Source organism: Symphalangus syndactylus, chromosome 9, assembly GCF_028878055.3.
Source record: "Symphalangus syndactylus isolate Jambi chromosome 9, NHGRI_mSymSyn1-v2.1_pri, whole genome shotgun sequence".
Taxonomy (NCBI): domain Eukaryota; kingdom Metazoa; phylum Chordata; class Mammalia; order Primates; family Hylobatidae; genus Symphalangus; species Symphalangus syndactylus.
In genome coordinates, this window is record NC_072431.2 from 64,146,347 (window position 1) to 64,160,590 (window position 14,244).

At 46.5% G+C, this 14,244-nt stretch overlaps 2 protein-coding genes across 14 annotated transcripts in view; one reads left to right on the forward strand and one right to left on the reverse strand.

The window, feature by feature from the left end:
- LOC129490683 (putative STAG3-like protein 4) overlaps positions 1–14,244 on the forward strand; it is a 104,270-nt gene that overhangs the window by 65,140 nt on the left and 24,886 nt on the right. The gene's annotated exons all lie outside the window — the stretch shown is intronic.
- The window catches only part of LOC129489781 (huntingtin-interacting protein 1-like), an 87,733-nt gene that overhangs the window by 57,876 nt on the left and 15,613 nt on the right, over positions 1–14,244 (reverse strand). The window contains exons 3-4 of one of the 13 annotated variants that reach the window (XM_063646351.1): positions 8,300–8,435; positions 5,327–5,417 (exon numbers count right to left, since the gene is read on the reverse strand). The exons of 10 other annotated variants lie outside the window; for them this stretch is intronic. The gene's annotated coding sequence lies outside the window, so the exon portion shown is untranslated. Of the gene's footprint in view, positions 1–5,326; positions 5,423–8,299; positions 8,436–14,244 lie in introns of all 13 variants that reach the window. 2 more of the 13 variants (XM_063646350.1, XM_055292885.2) reach the window with 2 other exon arrangements.

The following is a 14,244-nucleotide window of genomic DNA, read 5'->3' on the forward strand; positions in this document are numbered from 1 at the left end:
CCATTTAAAGCCACCTATTTAAGGCAATCGATGTTAGGTGGCTGGTTGACTGCAGAGATAATGAAACAAATTTCAGTGACCACACAAGCACAAGGAAGAAACACTTTGCAAAAATAGTTTGGAAAAGTAACAAAAGGAGAGCTCCAGACCTCAACAAGCAAAACCCAGCAATCCCAGGTGATTGAGAGAATCACATTTTGAGGGTCATTACATTGTAACACTTAAAATGCAACGTTCTCAATAAAAAACTATAAAATATACAAAGAAACAGGAAATAGGAAGCTTAGACCATTCACAGGAAAAAAACAGCAAAGAAAATCTGCAAACAATACAATAACTGAACATCATTATCAATCAATGGAACCTAACTGACATTTACAGGAGACTTCACACAGCAACAGCAGGGTACACATTCTTTGCCCATGGAAGATTCAGCAAGATTTACCAGAACCTGGGTCATAAAACAAATCTTTTTTTGGGGTGGAGTCTTTTTCTGTCACCCAGGCTGGAGTGCAGAGGTGCAATCTTGGCTTACTGCAACTTCCGCCTCCTGGGTTCAAGCAATTTTCCTGCCTCAGCTTCTGAGTAGCTGGGATTACAGGCATGCACCACCATGCCTGGCTAATTTTTGTGTTTTTGAGACGGGGTTTTGCCATGTTGGTCAGGCTGGTCTCAAACTCCTGACCTCAGGTGATCCGCCCGCCTCGGCCTCCCAAAGTGATGGGATTACAGGTGTGAGCCACCATGCCCAGCCAAAACAAATCTTAAGAAACGTAAAATAACTGAAATCATATGAAATATGTTTTGTGACCATAAAATAATTAAACTAAATCAATTTTAAAAAGAAACCAGAAAATTTCTAAACACATGGAAATTAAATACACTTCTAAATAATTCATGGGTCAAAGAATAAGTCGCAAGGGAAACTGGAAAACATTCAATTATGTAAAAGTGAAAATATAACATGTTGACTGATTTCAGCAAAAATGGCAGAGTAGGTAGCTCCAAGTCCCCATCCCCCACAGAAACATTGATAAACCAAGCAAAACTGTCTAAATCAACTTCATGAGAACTGTAGAAAAATAATCAAAGGTTTACAATAACCAAATCATCTGATATGGCTCTTTGTCCCCACGCACATCTCATCCTAAATTGTAATTCCCAGGGGTCAAGGAGGGACCTGGTGGGAGGTGACTGGATCACAGGCGTGGTTCGCCCTATACTGTTCTCGTGATAGTGAGGGAGTTCTCACGAGATCTGATGGTTTTTAAGTGGCAGTTTCCGCTGCACTCTCTCCTGCCACCCAGTGAAGATGGTACTTGCTTCTTGTTCGCTTTCTGCCATGATTGTAAGTCTCCTGAGGCCTCCCCAGCCAAGTGGAACTGTGAGTCAATTAAACCTCCTTTCTTTATAAATTACCCAGGCTCAGGCAGTTCTTTCCAGCAGTGTGAAAACTGACTAATATTCCAAATGAACACTGAATCAAGAAAAAAGCAACTTCAAAATGGTAGGAAAACTGGGTTTTTTTTACTTGCCCTTGCCCCACAACCTTCCATGGTTCAGTGGGAGCCTTGAAGATGGCAGCCCACATTCCCAGTGTGGTTTCTGGTATTGAAGGCAGCAGAGCAGACCTTATTCTCAAAGCATTGTGTTTTCCTGTTCTCAGCTGCCCGAGGGCTGCCAAAAGGACTGATACAGGGCAGCTGCCTTTGTTTCACCTAACCCAGAACTCACGCAGGGCAGAAAAGTGGCTACACAGAGGGTATTCCTTGAAAACACTGTAAATCAAATGCATACCCCGCTGATGCCTAGGCAAAAGATTACAGTTGAAGCAAACTATAGGTGTGCTGACAGCATGGGAGAAGAAGCTGTGGAGAGTTTCTATGGGAAATTCGCGTACTGAAATTCAGACCTGCCCATGTGTACTATGGAATTTCAATAGCCATGCACATGCTGAGTGCAGAGCACGTTCTCAGAATAGACCTGAGAAAGGATGCTGAGCTTTCATCTGTGGCTCCTCTCCATCCTCCCTGCAGGCAGGGAGTAAAGCCTAGGGCAAAGCTGTACACAGACTGGGCTGGGTGCAGTGGCTCACGCCTGTAATCCCAGCACTTTGGGAGGCTGAGGCGGGCGGATCACTTGAGGCCAGGAGTTTGAGACCAACCTGGCCAACATGGTGAAACCCCATCTCTACTAAAAAATATAAAAGTTAGCCGGGTGTGGCGGAAAATTAGCCAGGCGTGGTGGCACACGCCTGTAATCCCTGCTACTCGGGATGCTGAGGCAGAGAATCACGTGAACCTGGGAGGCAGAGGTTGCAGTGAGCCGAGATCGTGCCATTGCACTCCAGCCTAGGCAACAGGGCAAGACTCCATCTCAAAAAAATAAATAAAAAGTTGTACACAGGCTGGCTAAGCCCTGAGGGACTGCTCCAGTCCCCCGGCACAGAGGCAATCCACAAAGACAAAAAGAGCTGGGCTTTTCTCTTTTTTTTGTCTCTTTTGGCTCCTGGCATTCAAGGAAATCTCTGTTAAAACACTAGTTGAACACAAGCTAACGGCAGAGAGACTTTCAGAGACCGCACATGTAAAAGAAGACACACTTTATAAAAATGGTTTAGAAAGTCACTGAACAGCTACAGCCCACAGCAAAAGCAAACCCAGGGGTGGTGGGGAAGATAAAATAATTTCCAGTTACCCCATTATAATACTCAAAATGTCTGATTTCCTTTTTTGAGACGGAGTCTTCGCTCTGTCGTCCAGACTGGAGTGCAGTGGTGTGATCTCGGCTCACTGCAACCTCCACCTCCCTGGTTCAAGCAATTCTCCTGCCTCAACCTCCTGAGTAGCTGGGATTATAGGCGCCTGTCACCATGTCTGGCTGTTTTTGGATTTTTAGTAGAGATAGGATTTCACCATGTTGGCCAGACTGGTCTTGAACTCCTGACCTCAGGCAATTTGCCCATGTTGGCCTCCCAAAGTGCTAGGATTACAGGCGTGAGGCACCACGCCTGGACTCTTTTTTTCTTTTTCTGTGTTTTTTTTTTTTTTTTTTTGAGACGGAGTCTCGCTCTGTCGCCCAGGCTGGAGTGCAGTGGCACAATCTCGGCTCACTGCAAGCTCCGCCTCCCGGGTTCACGCCATTCTCCTGCCTCAGCCTCTCCGAGCAGCTGGGACTACAGGCGCCCGCCACCACGCCCGGCTAATTTTTTGTATTTTTAGTAGAGACGGGGTTTCACCGTGGTCTCGATCTCCTGACCTCGTGATCCGCCCGCCTCGGCCTCCCAAAGTGCTGGGATTACAAGCGTGAGCCACCACGCCCGGCTGGACTCTTTTTTTCTTTTTAATTTTACTTTTTCTTTTTTTGGGGAAAACGGATTATAGGTGTGAGTCACTGTGCCTGACTCCAATTTTCAAAAAAAAATTACAAACCATGCAGTGACATAAGAGAGTACAGCCCATTCACAAAAGAAACAAATTGTCTTTAAGGAAGCACAGACATTGAAAGTACTAGACAAAGACTTTAAATCAGCTGTCTGAAATCTGCTAAAAAAGCTAAAAGAAACGATGAATAAAGAGTTAAAGGATACAAGGAGAACAATATCTCAACAAAATGCAGAACATCAATAAAGAAACAGAAAATATTATAGACAGGTGAGGGGCAGTGGCTCATGCCTGTAATTCTAGCACTTTGGGAGGCTGAGGCGGGCAGATCACCTGGGGCCAGGATTTCAAGAGCAGCCTCAGTAACATGGCGAAACTCCCTCTCTAGAAAAAATACAAACAATTAGCCAACTGTGGTGGCATGCGCCTGTAGTCCCAGCTACTTGGTAGGCTGAGGTGGGAGAATTGCCTGAGCGTGAGAAGTCAAGGCTGCAGTGAGCCAAGATTGCACCACTGTACTCCAGCCTGGGTGACAGAGTAAGACCCTGTCTGAAAAAAAGAATGTATTATAGACAAACTAAAGCTTAGAGGAAAAAAAAAAGGAAAAAAATAGAAATTATTGAAAGGAATCAAAATCTGAAGCTGAAAAGTACACAAAAATTAGCCAGGCATGGTGGCGGGCGCCTGTAATCCCAGCTACTCAAGAGGCTGAGACAGGAGAATTGCTTGAACCCAGGAGGCAGAGGCTGCAGTGAGCCAAGATCACACCATTGCACTCCAGCCTGGGTGATAAGAACGAAACTCCATCTCAAAAAAAAAAAAAAAAAAAAAAAAAAGAAAAGTATAAAAATGGAAATGAAAAATTCACCAGACTATTTTGAATTCATTTGAGCAGATGGAAGACAGAGTCATTGAACACATGAAGACAGGTAGATGAAACTATCCTGTCTACAGTTCTTTTTTTTTTTGGATAGAGTTTCACTCTTGTTGCCTAAGCTGGGGTGCAATGGTGCGATCTCGGCTCATTGAAACCTCTGCCTACCAGGTTCAAGCGATTCTCCTGCCTCAGCCTCCTGAGTAGCTGGGATTACAGGCATGCGCCACCATGCCCGGCTACTTTTTTATTTTTAGTAGAGATTGGGGTTTCACCATGTTGGCCAGACTGGTCTTGAACTCCTGACCTCAGGTGATCTGCTTGCCTTGGCCTCCCAAAGTGCTGGGATTGTTAAGCATGAGCCACCATGCCCAGCCTGAATTGTACACTTTAAAATGGTATGTAGACTGGGTGTGGTGGCTCATCCCTGTAATCCCAGCACCTTAGGAGGCTGGGGTAGGAGGATCGCTTGAGACCAGGAGTTTAAGACCAGCCTGGCAACACAGTGAGATCCCATCTCTACAAAAAAAAATAAAAAAGTAGCCTGAGTCGGGCTGGGCACAGTGGCTCACGCCTGTAATCCCAGCACTTTGGGAGGCTGAGGCGGGTGGATCATGAGGTCAGGAGTTCGAGACCAGCCTGGCCAAGATGGTGAAACCCTGTCTCTACTGAAAAGACAAAAATTAGCCAGGCACGGTGGTGGGCACCTGTAATCCCAGCTACTCCAGAGGCTGAGGCAGGAGAATCGCTTGAACCCGGGAGGTGGAGGTTGCAGTGAGCCAAGATCATGCCACTGCACTCCAGCCTGGGCCACAGAGCAAGACTCCGTCTCAAAAAAAAAAAAAAAATTAGCCTGAGTCCTAGCTACTCAGGATGAGGTGGGAGGATTGCTTGAGCCCAGGAATTAAAGGCTGCAGAGAGCTATAATCACACCACTGCACTCCAGCACAGGCAACAGCGTGAGATTCTGTCTCAAAAAAAAAAAAAAAAAAAAAGGTGTCTGACTTTCACCTCAATTAATAAAAATAAAACATATGAAAACCTGTCAGCTGGGCATGGTGGTACATACCTGTAGTCCCAAGTATTTGACAGACTGGTGGGAGGATTCCTGGAGCCCAGGAGTTTGAGGCTTCAATGAGCTATGATTGCACCACTGCAGTCTGACCTGGGCAACAAAGGGAGATGCCATCTCTTAAAAAAAACGCCAAATCCTGTGAGATGCAGCCAAAGTAAACTTTAGGTAAATTCATAGCCCTAAATGCTTAGAGAAGCAGCAATAAAAAAAAAAAAAAATTTAAGAATCTGAGCTTCCATTTTAAGTAACTAGAAAAAGGAGCAAAATAACCACAAAACAAGCAGAAAGAAGTAAATAGAATTAATATAAGAGCAGGCTGAGGCTGGGCACGGTGGCTCACGCCTGTAATCCTAGCACTTTGGGAGGCCGAGATGGGTGGATTACCTGAGGTCAGGAGTTCGAGATCAGCCTGGGCAACACGGTGAAACCCCATCTCTACTAAAAATACAAAATTAGCCAGGCGTGGTGACACACGCCTGTAATCCCAGCTACTTGGGAGGCTGAGGCAGGAGAATCGCTTGAATCTGGGAGGCAGAGGATGAGGTGAGCCAAGATTGCGCCGTTGCACTCCAGCCTGGGCAACAGGAGTAAATCTCCATCTCACCAAAAAAAAAAAAAAAAAAAAAAAAAAGAGCAGGCTGGGAGTGGTGGCTCACGCCTACAATTCCAATACTTTGGGAGGCTGAGGTGAGCAGATCACTTAAGGCCAGGAGTTCAACACCAGCCTGGCCAACATAGTAAAACTCCATCTCTACTAAAAATACAAAAATTAGCCAGGTGTGGTGGCATGTGCCTGTAATCCTAGCTACTCCCGAGCTGAGGCAGGAGAATCACTTGAACCCAGGAGGCGGAGGTTGCAGTGAGCCAAGATTGTGCCATTGCACTCCAGCCTGGGTGACAGACCAAGACTATCTCAAAAAATAAAAATAAAAAAAAAAATTAATGAAAGAGTAGAAATCAGTGAAGTTAAAATAGAAACATTTAAAAAATCAATTAAACCAAATTTTGGCTCTTTGAAAAGATGAATTAAAAACAAGAAATCCCTAGCCAGACTAATCAAAAAAAAAAAAAAAAAAAAAAAAAAGCAAAGAGGATGCAAATGACCAGCATCAGGAATAAAAGGAGGCTATCAGCACAGACCCCGCATGCATCAAAATGAGATTAAGTATTACAAACATATCTAGGCACCCAGCTCTCACCCTCATTTTTTATAAGTGCCCAGCTGACAGGTTTTCATATGTTTTATTTTTTAAAAAGACCCAGAGATCAAATGACTCACTCAAAAGGATAGTCAATGACAGAGCAGGGCCTGGGGCCTTGGGACTGATTATCCAAATGCCATCAGAGAACGAGCTAAATCAGAAACACCTAGCAAGCTTTTAAAAAATAATCCGGCCGGGCGCGGTGGCTCACGCTTGTAATCCCAGCACTTTGGGAGGCCGAGGCAGGCGGATCACGAGGTCAGGAGATCGAGACCACGGTGAAACCCTGTCTCTACTAAAAAAAAAATATAAAAAAAATCAGCCGGGCGTGGTGGCGGGCGCCTGTAGTCCCAGCTACTCGGAGAGGCTGAGGCAGGAGAATGGCGTGAACCCGGGCGGCGGAGCTTGCAGTGAGCCGAGATCGCGCCACTGCACTCCAGCCTGGGCGGCAGAGCGAGACTCCGCCTCAAAAAAAAAAAAAAAAAAAAAAAAAAAAAAAAAAAAAATAATTCTCCAGGGCACAACCCCTGAGATTCTGATTCAGTAGGTTTTGGAGTGATGCCTAATATTCTGAAAATGCCAAAAGCTCACCAGATGGTCAGTTTGGCCATGTTTAGAAAATGCTGCATCCCACATTACCACCTTCACTCATATGACGACTGTAGAGAAAAGCATACAAATTTGGTGCTCAAGTATGTTTAAAATTTTTTTTTTTTTTTTTTTTTTTTTTGAGACGGAGTCTCGCTCTGTCGCCCAGGCTAGAGTGCAGTGGCGCAATCTCGGCTCACTGCAAGCTCCGCCTCCCGGGTTCACGCCATTCTCCTGCCTCAGCCTCTCCGAGTAGCTGGGACTACAGGCGCCCGCCACCGCGCCCGGCTAATTTTTTGTATTTTTAGTAGAGACGGGGTTTCACCGTGGTCTCGATCTCCTGACCTCGTGATCCGCCCGCCTCAGCCTCCCAAAGTGCTGGGATTACAAGCGTGAGCCACCGCGCCCGGCCAAGTATGTTTAAATTTAATATAAAGCACCGGGCACAGTGGCTCACGCCTGTAATCCCAGCACTTTGGGAGGCCGAGGCGGGTGGATCACGAGGTCAGGAGATCGAGACCATCCTGGCTAACACAGTGAAACCCCGTCTCTACGAAAAATACAAAAAAATTGGCCGGTGTGGTGGCACGTGCCTATAGTCCCAGCTACTCGGGAGGCTGAGGCAGAAGAATGGCGTGAACCCTGGAGGCGGAGCTTGCAGTGAACCGAGACCGCACCACTGCACTCCAGCCTGGGCAACAGAGCGAGATTCTGTCTCAAAAAAAAAAAAAAAAAAAAAAAAAAAAAGTAATATAAAGCAGGTAGAATAAATCCTGTGGTGGTGACCAGGTGAGTGATCTTGAGAGAAATCATGATCTGGAATACCCATCTCCGACATTTCCCATGGCAGTTACCATTTTTCCACTTTATTCAAATACACATTTATTCATCAAATATTTGCCGGGTACCACTCTGTGCTAGGTATTGGGGATACAGTCATTTGCATCACAAAGTCCCTGCTCAGTATAATAAGCACTCATTGAGCACCTACCCAATGTGTGAGGAACTGTGCTAGGGGGTATCAGAAACACACAAAATAGGCCGGGCACGGTGCCTCACAGCTGTAATCCAGCACTTTGGGAGGCCAAGGTCGGCAGATCACCTGGGGTCAGGAGTTCGAGACCAGCCTGACCAACATGATGAAACCCCATCTCTACTAAAAATACAAAAAATTTACCCAGGTGTGGTGATGGGCGCCTATAATCCCCAGCTACTCGGGGGCTGACACAGGAGAATTGCCTGAACCGAGGAGGCAGAGGTTTCAGTGAGCTGAGATGGCACAACTGCACCCCAACACGGGCAAAAGAGACTCTCTGTAAAAAAAAAAAAAAAACAAAAGAAAAGAAACACAGAAACACACAAAATAAAACAGAGCCTCTCACCCTCGCCAGTCAGAGACAAACTATACAATGCCTTCCCAGGTATCTCATCCCGTTTCTTAAGTCCAAATCCAAATTCTGTTTCCACATTGAAGACTCCAGCCTTTTTTTTTTTTTTTGAGACAGTCTCACTCTGTTGCCCAGGCTGGAGTGCAATGGTGCAATCTCGGCTCACGGCAACCTCTACCTCCCAGGTTCAAGCGATTCTCCTGCCTCAGCCTCCCAAGTACCTGGGATTACAGGCGCCCACCACCACACCTGGCTAATTTTTTGTATTTTTAGTAGAGACAGGATTTCGCCATGTTGGCCACGCTGGTCTCAAACTCCTGACCTCAGGTGATCCACCCACCTCGGCCTCCCAAAGTGTTGGGATTACAGGCGTGAGCTACCACACCTGGCTGACTCCAGCATTTTTATCTTCATCTCAATCTCATCCCTAAACTCGAAACCCACATATGCAACTGTGTACTTGATGTTTCCATCTGGATATCTAACAAACACCTCAAACTTAACATGTGCAAAGCCAGGTGCAGTGGGTCATGCCTATAATCCCAACACTTTGGGAGGTCAAGACAGGAGGACAGCTTGAGCCCAGGAGTTTGAGACCAGCCTGGGCAACTTAGTGAGACCCCATCTGTCTATTTATTTTTAAAGCATTAAAATTTTTTTTTAAAGAAAAAAATAAACTTAACATGTGCAAGACCAAATTCCCAATTTCGCACTCTCCCACCAAATGGGTTTCTCCTGTAGTCTTTGCCAACTCAATAAATACAACTCCATTAAAGTTCATGTAACAAAAACCCTGGACTCATCCTTGACTCCTCTCTTTCTCTTACCCACTGCATGCAAAGCATCTGCAAATTTTTTGGGTCTACTTTCTTTTTTTTTTTTTTCCTAGACAGGGTCTCGCTCTGTTGCCCAGGCTGGAGTGCAGTGGCATGATCACAGCTCACTGCAGCCATGACTTCCCAGGCTAAAGTGATTCTCTCACCTCAGCCTCCCAAGTCCCTGAGACTACAGGCATGAACCACCAAACCCAGCTAATTTTTTATTTTTTTAGAGACGGGGTCTTGCTACATTGCCCAGGCTAGTCTTGAACTCCTGGGCTCAAGTGATCCTCCTGCCTTGGCCTCCCAAAATGCTGGGATTACAGCCCTGAGCCACTACACCTGGCCGGGTCTACTTTCAAAATACATCCTGCATGTGACCACTTCTATCTGCTTCTGCCTCTCTCATCCATACCTCTGGCTTGTCTTGCCCGGAGTGCTGCCTTATAACCAGGAACCCTGTTTTAACCAGAGTTCTCCTATGAACTGTTCTCAACAGAGAGGCCAGAGAGATCTTTTTAAGAACACTAAGTTGAATCTCATTAGTCCTTTGTTCAAACTACAAAGATTCCCATTTTATTCAGAGTAAAAGACAGTCCTTACGATCCCCATCAAGGCGTGACATGACTCCTTGCTCCCTCTTGGATCTCAACTCTCTCCGCCTTTGCCTTTGCTGAACTTTGCTCCAGCCTCATTGGCTTTTCCTGCTGTTCTAAACATGCCATGCATATTCCTCTCTGGAATGCTGTTCCTTTGGAGATAAGCGTGGCTCTCTCTCCACCTCCTTCAGCTCTCTAAGTATCTTATCAGTGAGGCCTTTCTCAACCACCTCATAAAAAGTAATCACTTCCCACTCCCAAGGAACTTTTTTCCCCTCACAGTAATTGTCACCATTTGACACATTTATTTTGTTTATTATTATTTTTTGAGACAGAGTCTTGCTCTGTTGCCCAGGCTGGAGTGCAGTGGCACGATCTCGGCTCACTGCAACCTTAGCCTCCCAGGTTCAAGCGATTTCCGGCTAATTTTTGTATTTTTAGTAGAGACGGGGTTTCGCTGTTACCCAGGCTGGTCTTGAACTCCTGACCTCAGCCTCCCAAAGTGCTAGGGTTACAGGTATGAGCCACCACTCCTGGCCTTGACACATATATTTTAGTGTCCATCTTTTCCTGCAATAAAGTGTAAAATTATGAGGGTAACGTGTTCAGTTCACTGCTTTATTCCCAGTCCTTAACAGTGGCAGGCAAATAGTTGATATCAGTACATATTTTTTGGATGAATGTGAGATGTTCTAATAGAAGTAGGAAATGAACACTTTGTGGGATTATAGTTTAGAATGGATCATTTACTGCAATGGTTTTCAAGCACTTTTCTTTTTTTTTTTTTTTTTTTTTTTTTTTTTGAGACAGAGTCTGGCTCTGTTGCCCAGGCTGGAGTGCAGTGGCGCAATCTCGGCTCACTGCAAGCTCCGCCTCCCGGGTTCACGTCATTCTCCTGCCTCAGCCTCTCCGAGTAGCTGGGACTACAGGCGCCTGCCACCACGCCCGGCTAATTTTTTTTTTTTGTATTTTTAGTAGAGACGGGGTTTCACCGTGGTCTCGATCTCCTGACCTCGTGATCCGCCCGCCTCGGCCTCCCAAAGTGCTGGGATTACAAGCGTGAGCCACCGCGCCTGGCTCAAGCACTTTTCTTTCTTTTCTTTTTTTTGCAGAATCAGGGTATCACTCTTGCCCAGGCTGGAGTACAGTGGCACTATCATAGCTCACTGCAACCTGAGAACTCTGAGCTCAAGCAATCCTCTTTTACCTCAGCATTCCCAAGTAGCTGGGACTATAGGTGCGTGCCACCATGCCCAGCTAATTAAACTTTTTTTATTTTTTTTTGAGACAGGATCTCACCCGGTCACCCAGGCTGGAGTGCAGTGGCACTATCACAGTTCACTGCAGCCTTGACCTCCTGGGCTCGAGCAATCCTCCCACCTCAGCCTCCTGAATAGCTGGGACTACAAGCACATACCACCACTTCCGGCTAATTTTTAATTTTTTTTGTAGAAATGGGGTCTCCCTATGTTGCCCAGCCTGGCCTCAAACTCCTGGGCTCAAGTGATCTGCCCACCTCGACCTCCCAAATTGCTCGGATTACAGGCATAAGCCACCATGCCCAGTCCAGTATATATATATATTTTTTTTAAACTGGAACTCATTTTTTAAATGGAAGCACAATTTGAAAAAGGAATAAAACCCAAAGATTGACAATGGGCTAGAAAACCAGAAATCCCCAGTTCAGCTTCTTCCCCTTACTCTCTCCTTTGAACTCATGATGCATCTCAAAGCCCAGCTTGAAAGCCACAGATCTAGAGCTTGGATGGCATTCTAATGAGCTAAGCATGTAAACCGACCACAGTTTGGAGCCACTGAAAGTTTTTGAGCAGGTAAATGAGAGATTGATTGATTTATTCATTTTGAGACAGAGTCATGCTCTATCACCCAGGCTGGAGTATAGTGGCATGATCTCGGCTCACTGCAGCCTCCGCCTCCTAGGTTCAAGTGATTCTCCTGCCTCAGCTTCTGGAGTAGCTGGGATTACAGGCGTGTGCCACCATGCCTGGCTAATTTTTCTATATTTAATAGAGACGGGTTGGGCAGGGTGGTCTCGAACTCCTGACCTCAGGTGATCCGCCTGCCTCCACCTCCCAGTGCTGGGATTACAGGTGTGAGCCACTGCGCCCGGCCTAAATAATATATTTAGATACATGCTTTAGGAAGATTAGTCTCAAGAGAATGGGTAGACTGAACGATGGCAGAAGGAGATGGCAATCAGGAGGACCAAAGAGAAGACTGCTGCAATAGGCAAGCTAATACTTAAAGTACAGAAGGAGGGCCCGGGGGAGAGCAGTGAGAATGCAAAGAACAGAAAAATGGAGACAGCTGTCTAGGACCTGGCACCTCCCAGAAGGAAGAGGACATTCAGAGTAAAATCTGTCAGTTTCATGCCGTAGTGACTGGTGAATTTAGTGAACGCACAGGAGGTGAAAGGCTGGGAGAGGAAGCAAATACCACCACTTCAGATATAGACAGGGTCTGAGGTATGAAAAAGGTACATACAACTGTCCTACAAACAGATGAAATGCAGTCCTCACATGATGTGCCCTGTTAGGAGCCTTTAGGAGCCATCTGGACAACCCTGGTCATTAAGATGGTGTGGAAGAGCAAGAAGTGCTCCGAGTGTGTCCAGAACAGACAGGCCGGGTGCCGTGGCTCATGCCTGTAATCCCAACACTTTGCAAGGTAGAGGTGGTAGGATGGCTTGAGGTCTGGAGTTGGAGAGCAGCCTGAGCAACATAGCAAGACTCCGCTACTACAGAAAATTTTTTAAAATTAGCTGGGTGTGGTGGGCAGGCCTGTAGTCCCAGCTATGTGGAAGCTGAGGTGGGAGGGTTGCTTGAGCCCAGGAGTTCGAAGCTGTCATGAGCTATGATCATACCACTGCACTCCAGCCTGGGCAACATAGGGACACCCCATTTTTACAAAAAAACTTTAAAAATGAGCCAGGCGTGGTCAGCTGTGTGCACCTGTAGTCCCAGCTACTTGGAAGGTGGGGTGGAGGATCTCGAGTCCAGGAGTTGGAGGCTGCAGTGAGCCATGATAGCACCTCCACACTCCCAGCCTGGGCGACAGAGACGGAGACCTCTCTCTCTCTCTCTCCTCTGTCCCTCTATCTCTCTCCTCTGTCTATCTCTTTCTCTCTCTAGAAAGAGTATGAGTATTTATTTATTTATTTATTTATTTATTTATTCATTTATGACAGAGTCTCGCTCTGTTGCCCAGGATGGAGTGCAGTGGCGTGTTCTCTGCTCACCACAACTGCTGCCTCCCGGCTTCAAGCAATTCTCCTGCCTCTGCCTCCACGTATCTGGGACTATAGGCACATGCCACCACGCCCAGCTAATTTTTGTATTTTTAGTAGAGACGGGTCTCACTCTGTTGGCCAGGCTGGTCTGGAACTCCTGACCTCAGGTGATCTGCCCGCCTCAGCCTCCCGAAGTGCTGGGATTACAAGCGTAAGCTACCACGCCCGGCCGAGACCTTGTGTCTTAAAAAAAAAAAAAAAAAAAAAAAAAAAGACAAAACAGGGGCAGTGGGAGGGGGCAGTGCAGAACAGAAACAGAACTTTGGGGAACAGAGACACGGCGCTGAGTTGAGCAGAAACCAGGACAAGAGCACCAAGCAGAGATGGAAGACTGAGTTTCACTGAAGGAGTGGGATCCTGGGACCCAAGGGAGTGGAAGCACAGGAAGTAGGGATGAAGATGGCGAAAGCACGACTTGCCAGAGCGCTTGCTGATGAGCCACACTCCACACCTACCACGTGCTGTCACGTGCTTGACAAAACCCGACACACAACGCACAATGCTGAAGTTTATTGCTCAACAATGCAAATACAGTTAACATTACTGTACACTTAAAAATGGTTAAGATGGTAAATTGTATGTTACATTTTTTTTTTTGAGACGGAGTCTCACTCTGTCACCCAGGCTGGAGTGCAGTGGTGCAATCTCTGCTCACTGCAAGCTCTGTCCCCTGGGTTCATGCCATTCTCCTGCCTCAGCCTCCCAAGTAGCTAGGACTACAGGTGCCCGCCACCACGCTTGGCTAATTTTTTTGTATTTTTAGTAGAGACGGGGTTTCACCGTGTTAGCCAGGATGGTCTCGATCTCCTGGCCTCGTGATCCACCCGCCCCGGCCTCCCAAAGTGCTGGGATTACAGGCATTAGCCACCGCACCCCGCAGTGTTAGGTGTTTTTTTTTTTAACCACAATTTAAAATTAAATGAAGGGGGCCGGGTGCAGTGGCTCACTCCTGTAATCCCCGCACTTTGGGAAGCTGAGGCGGGCAGATCACAAGGCCAGGAGCTCAA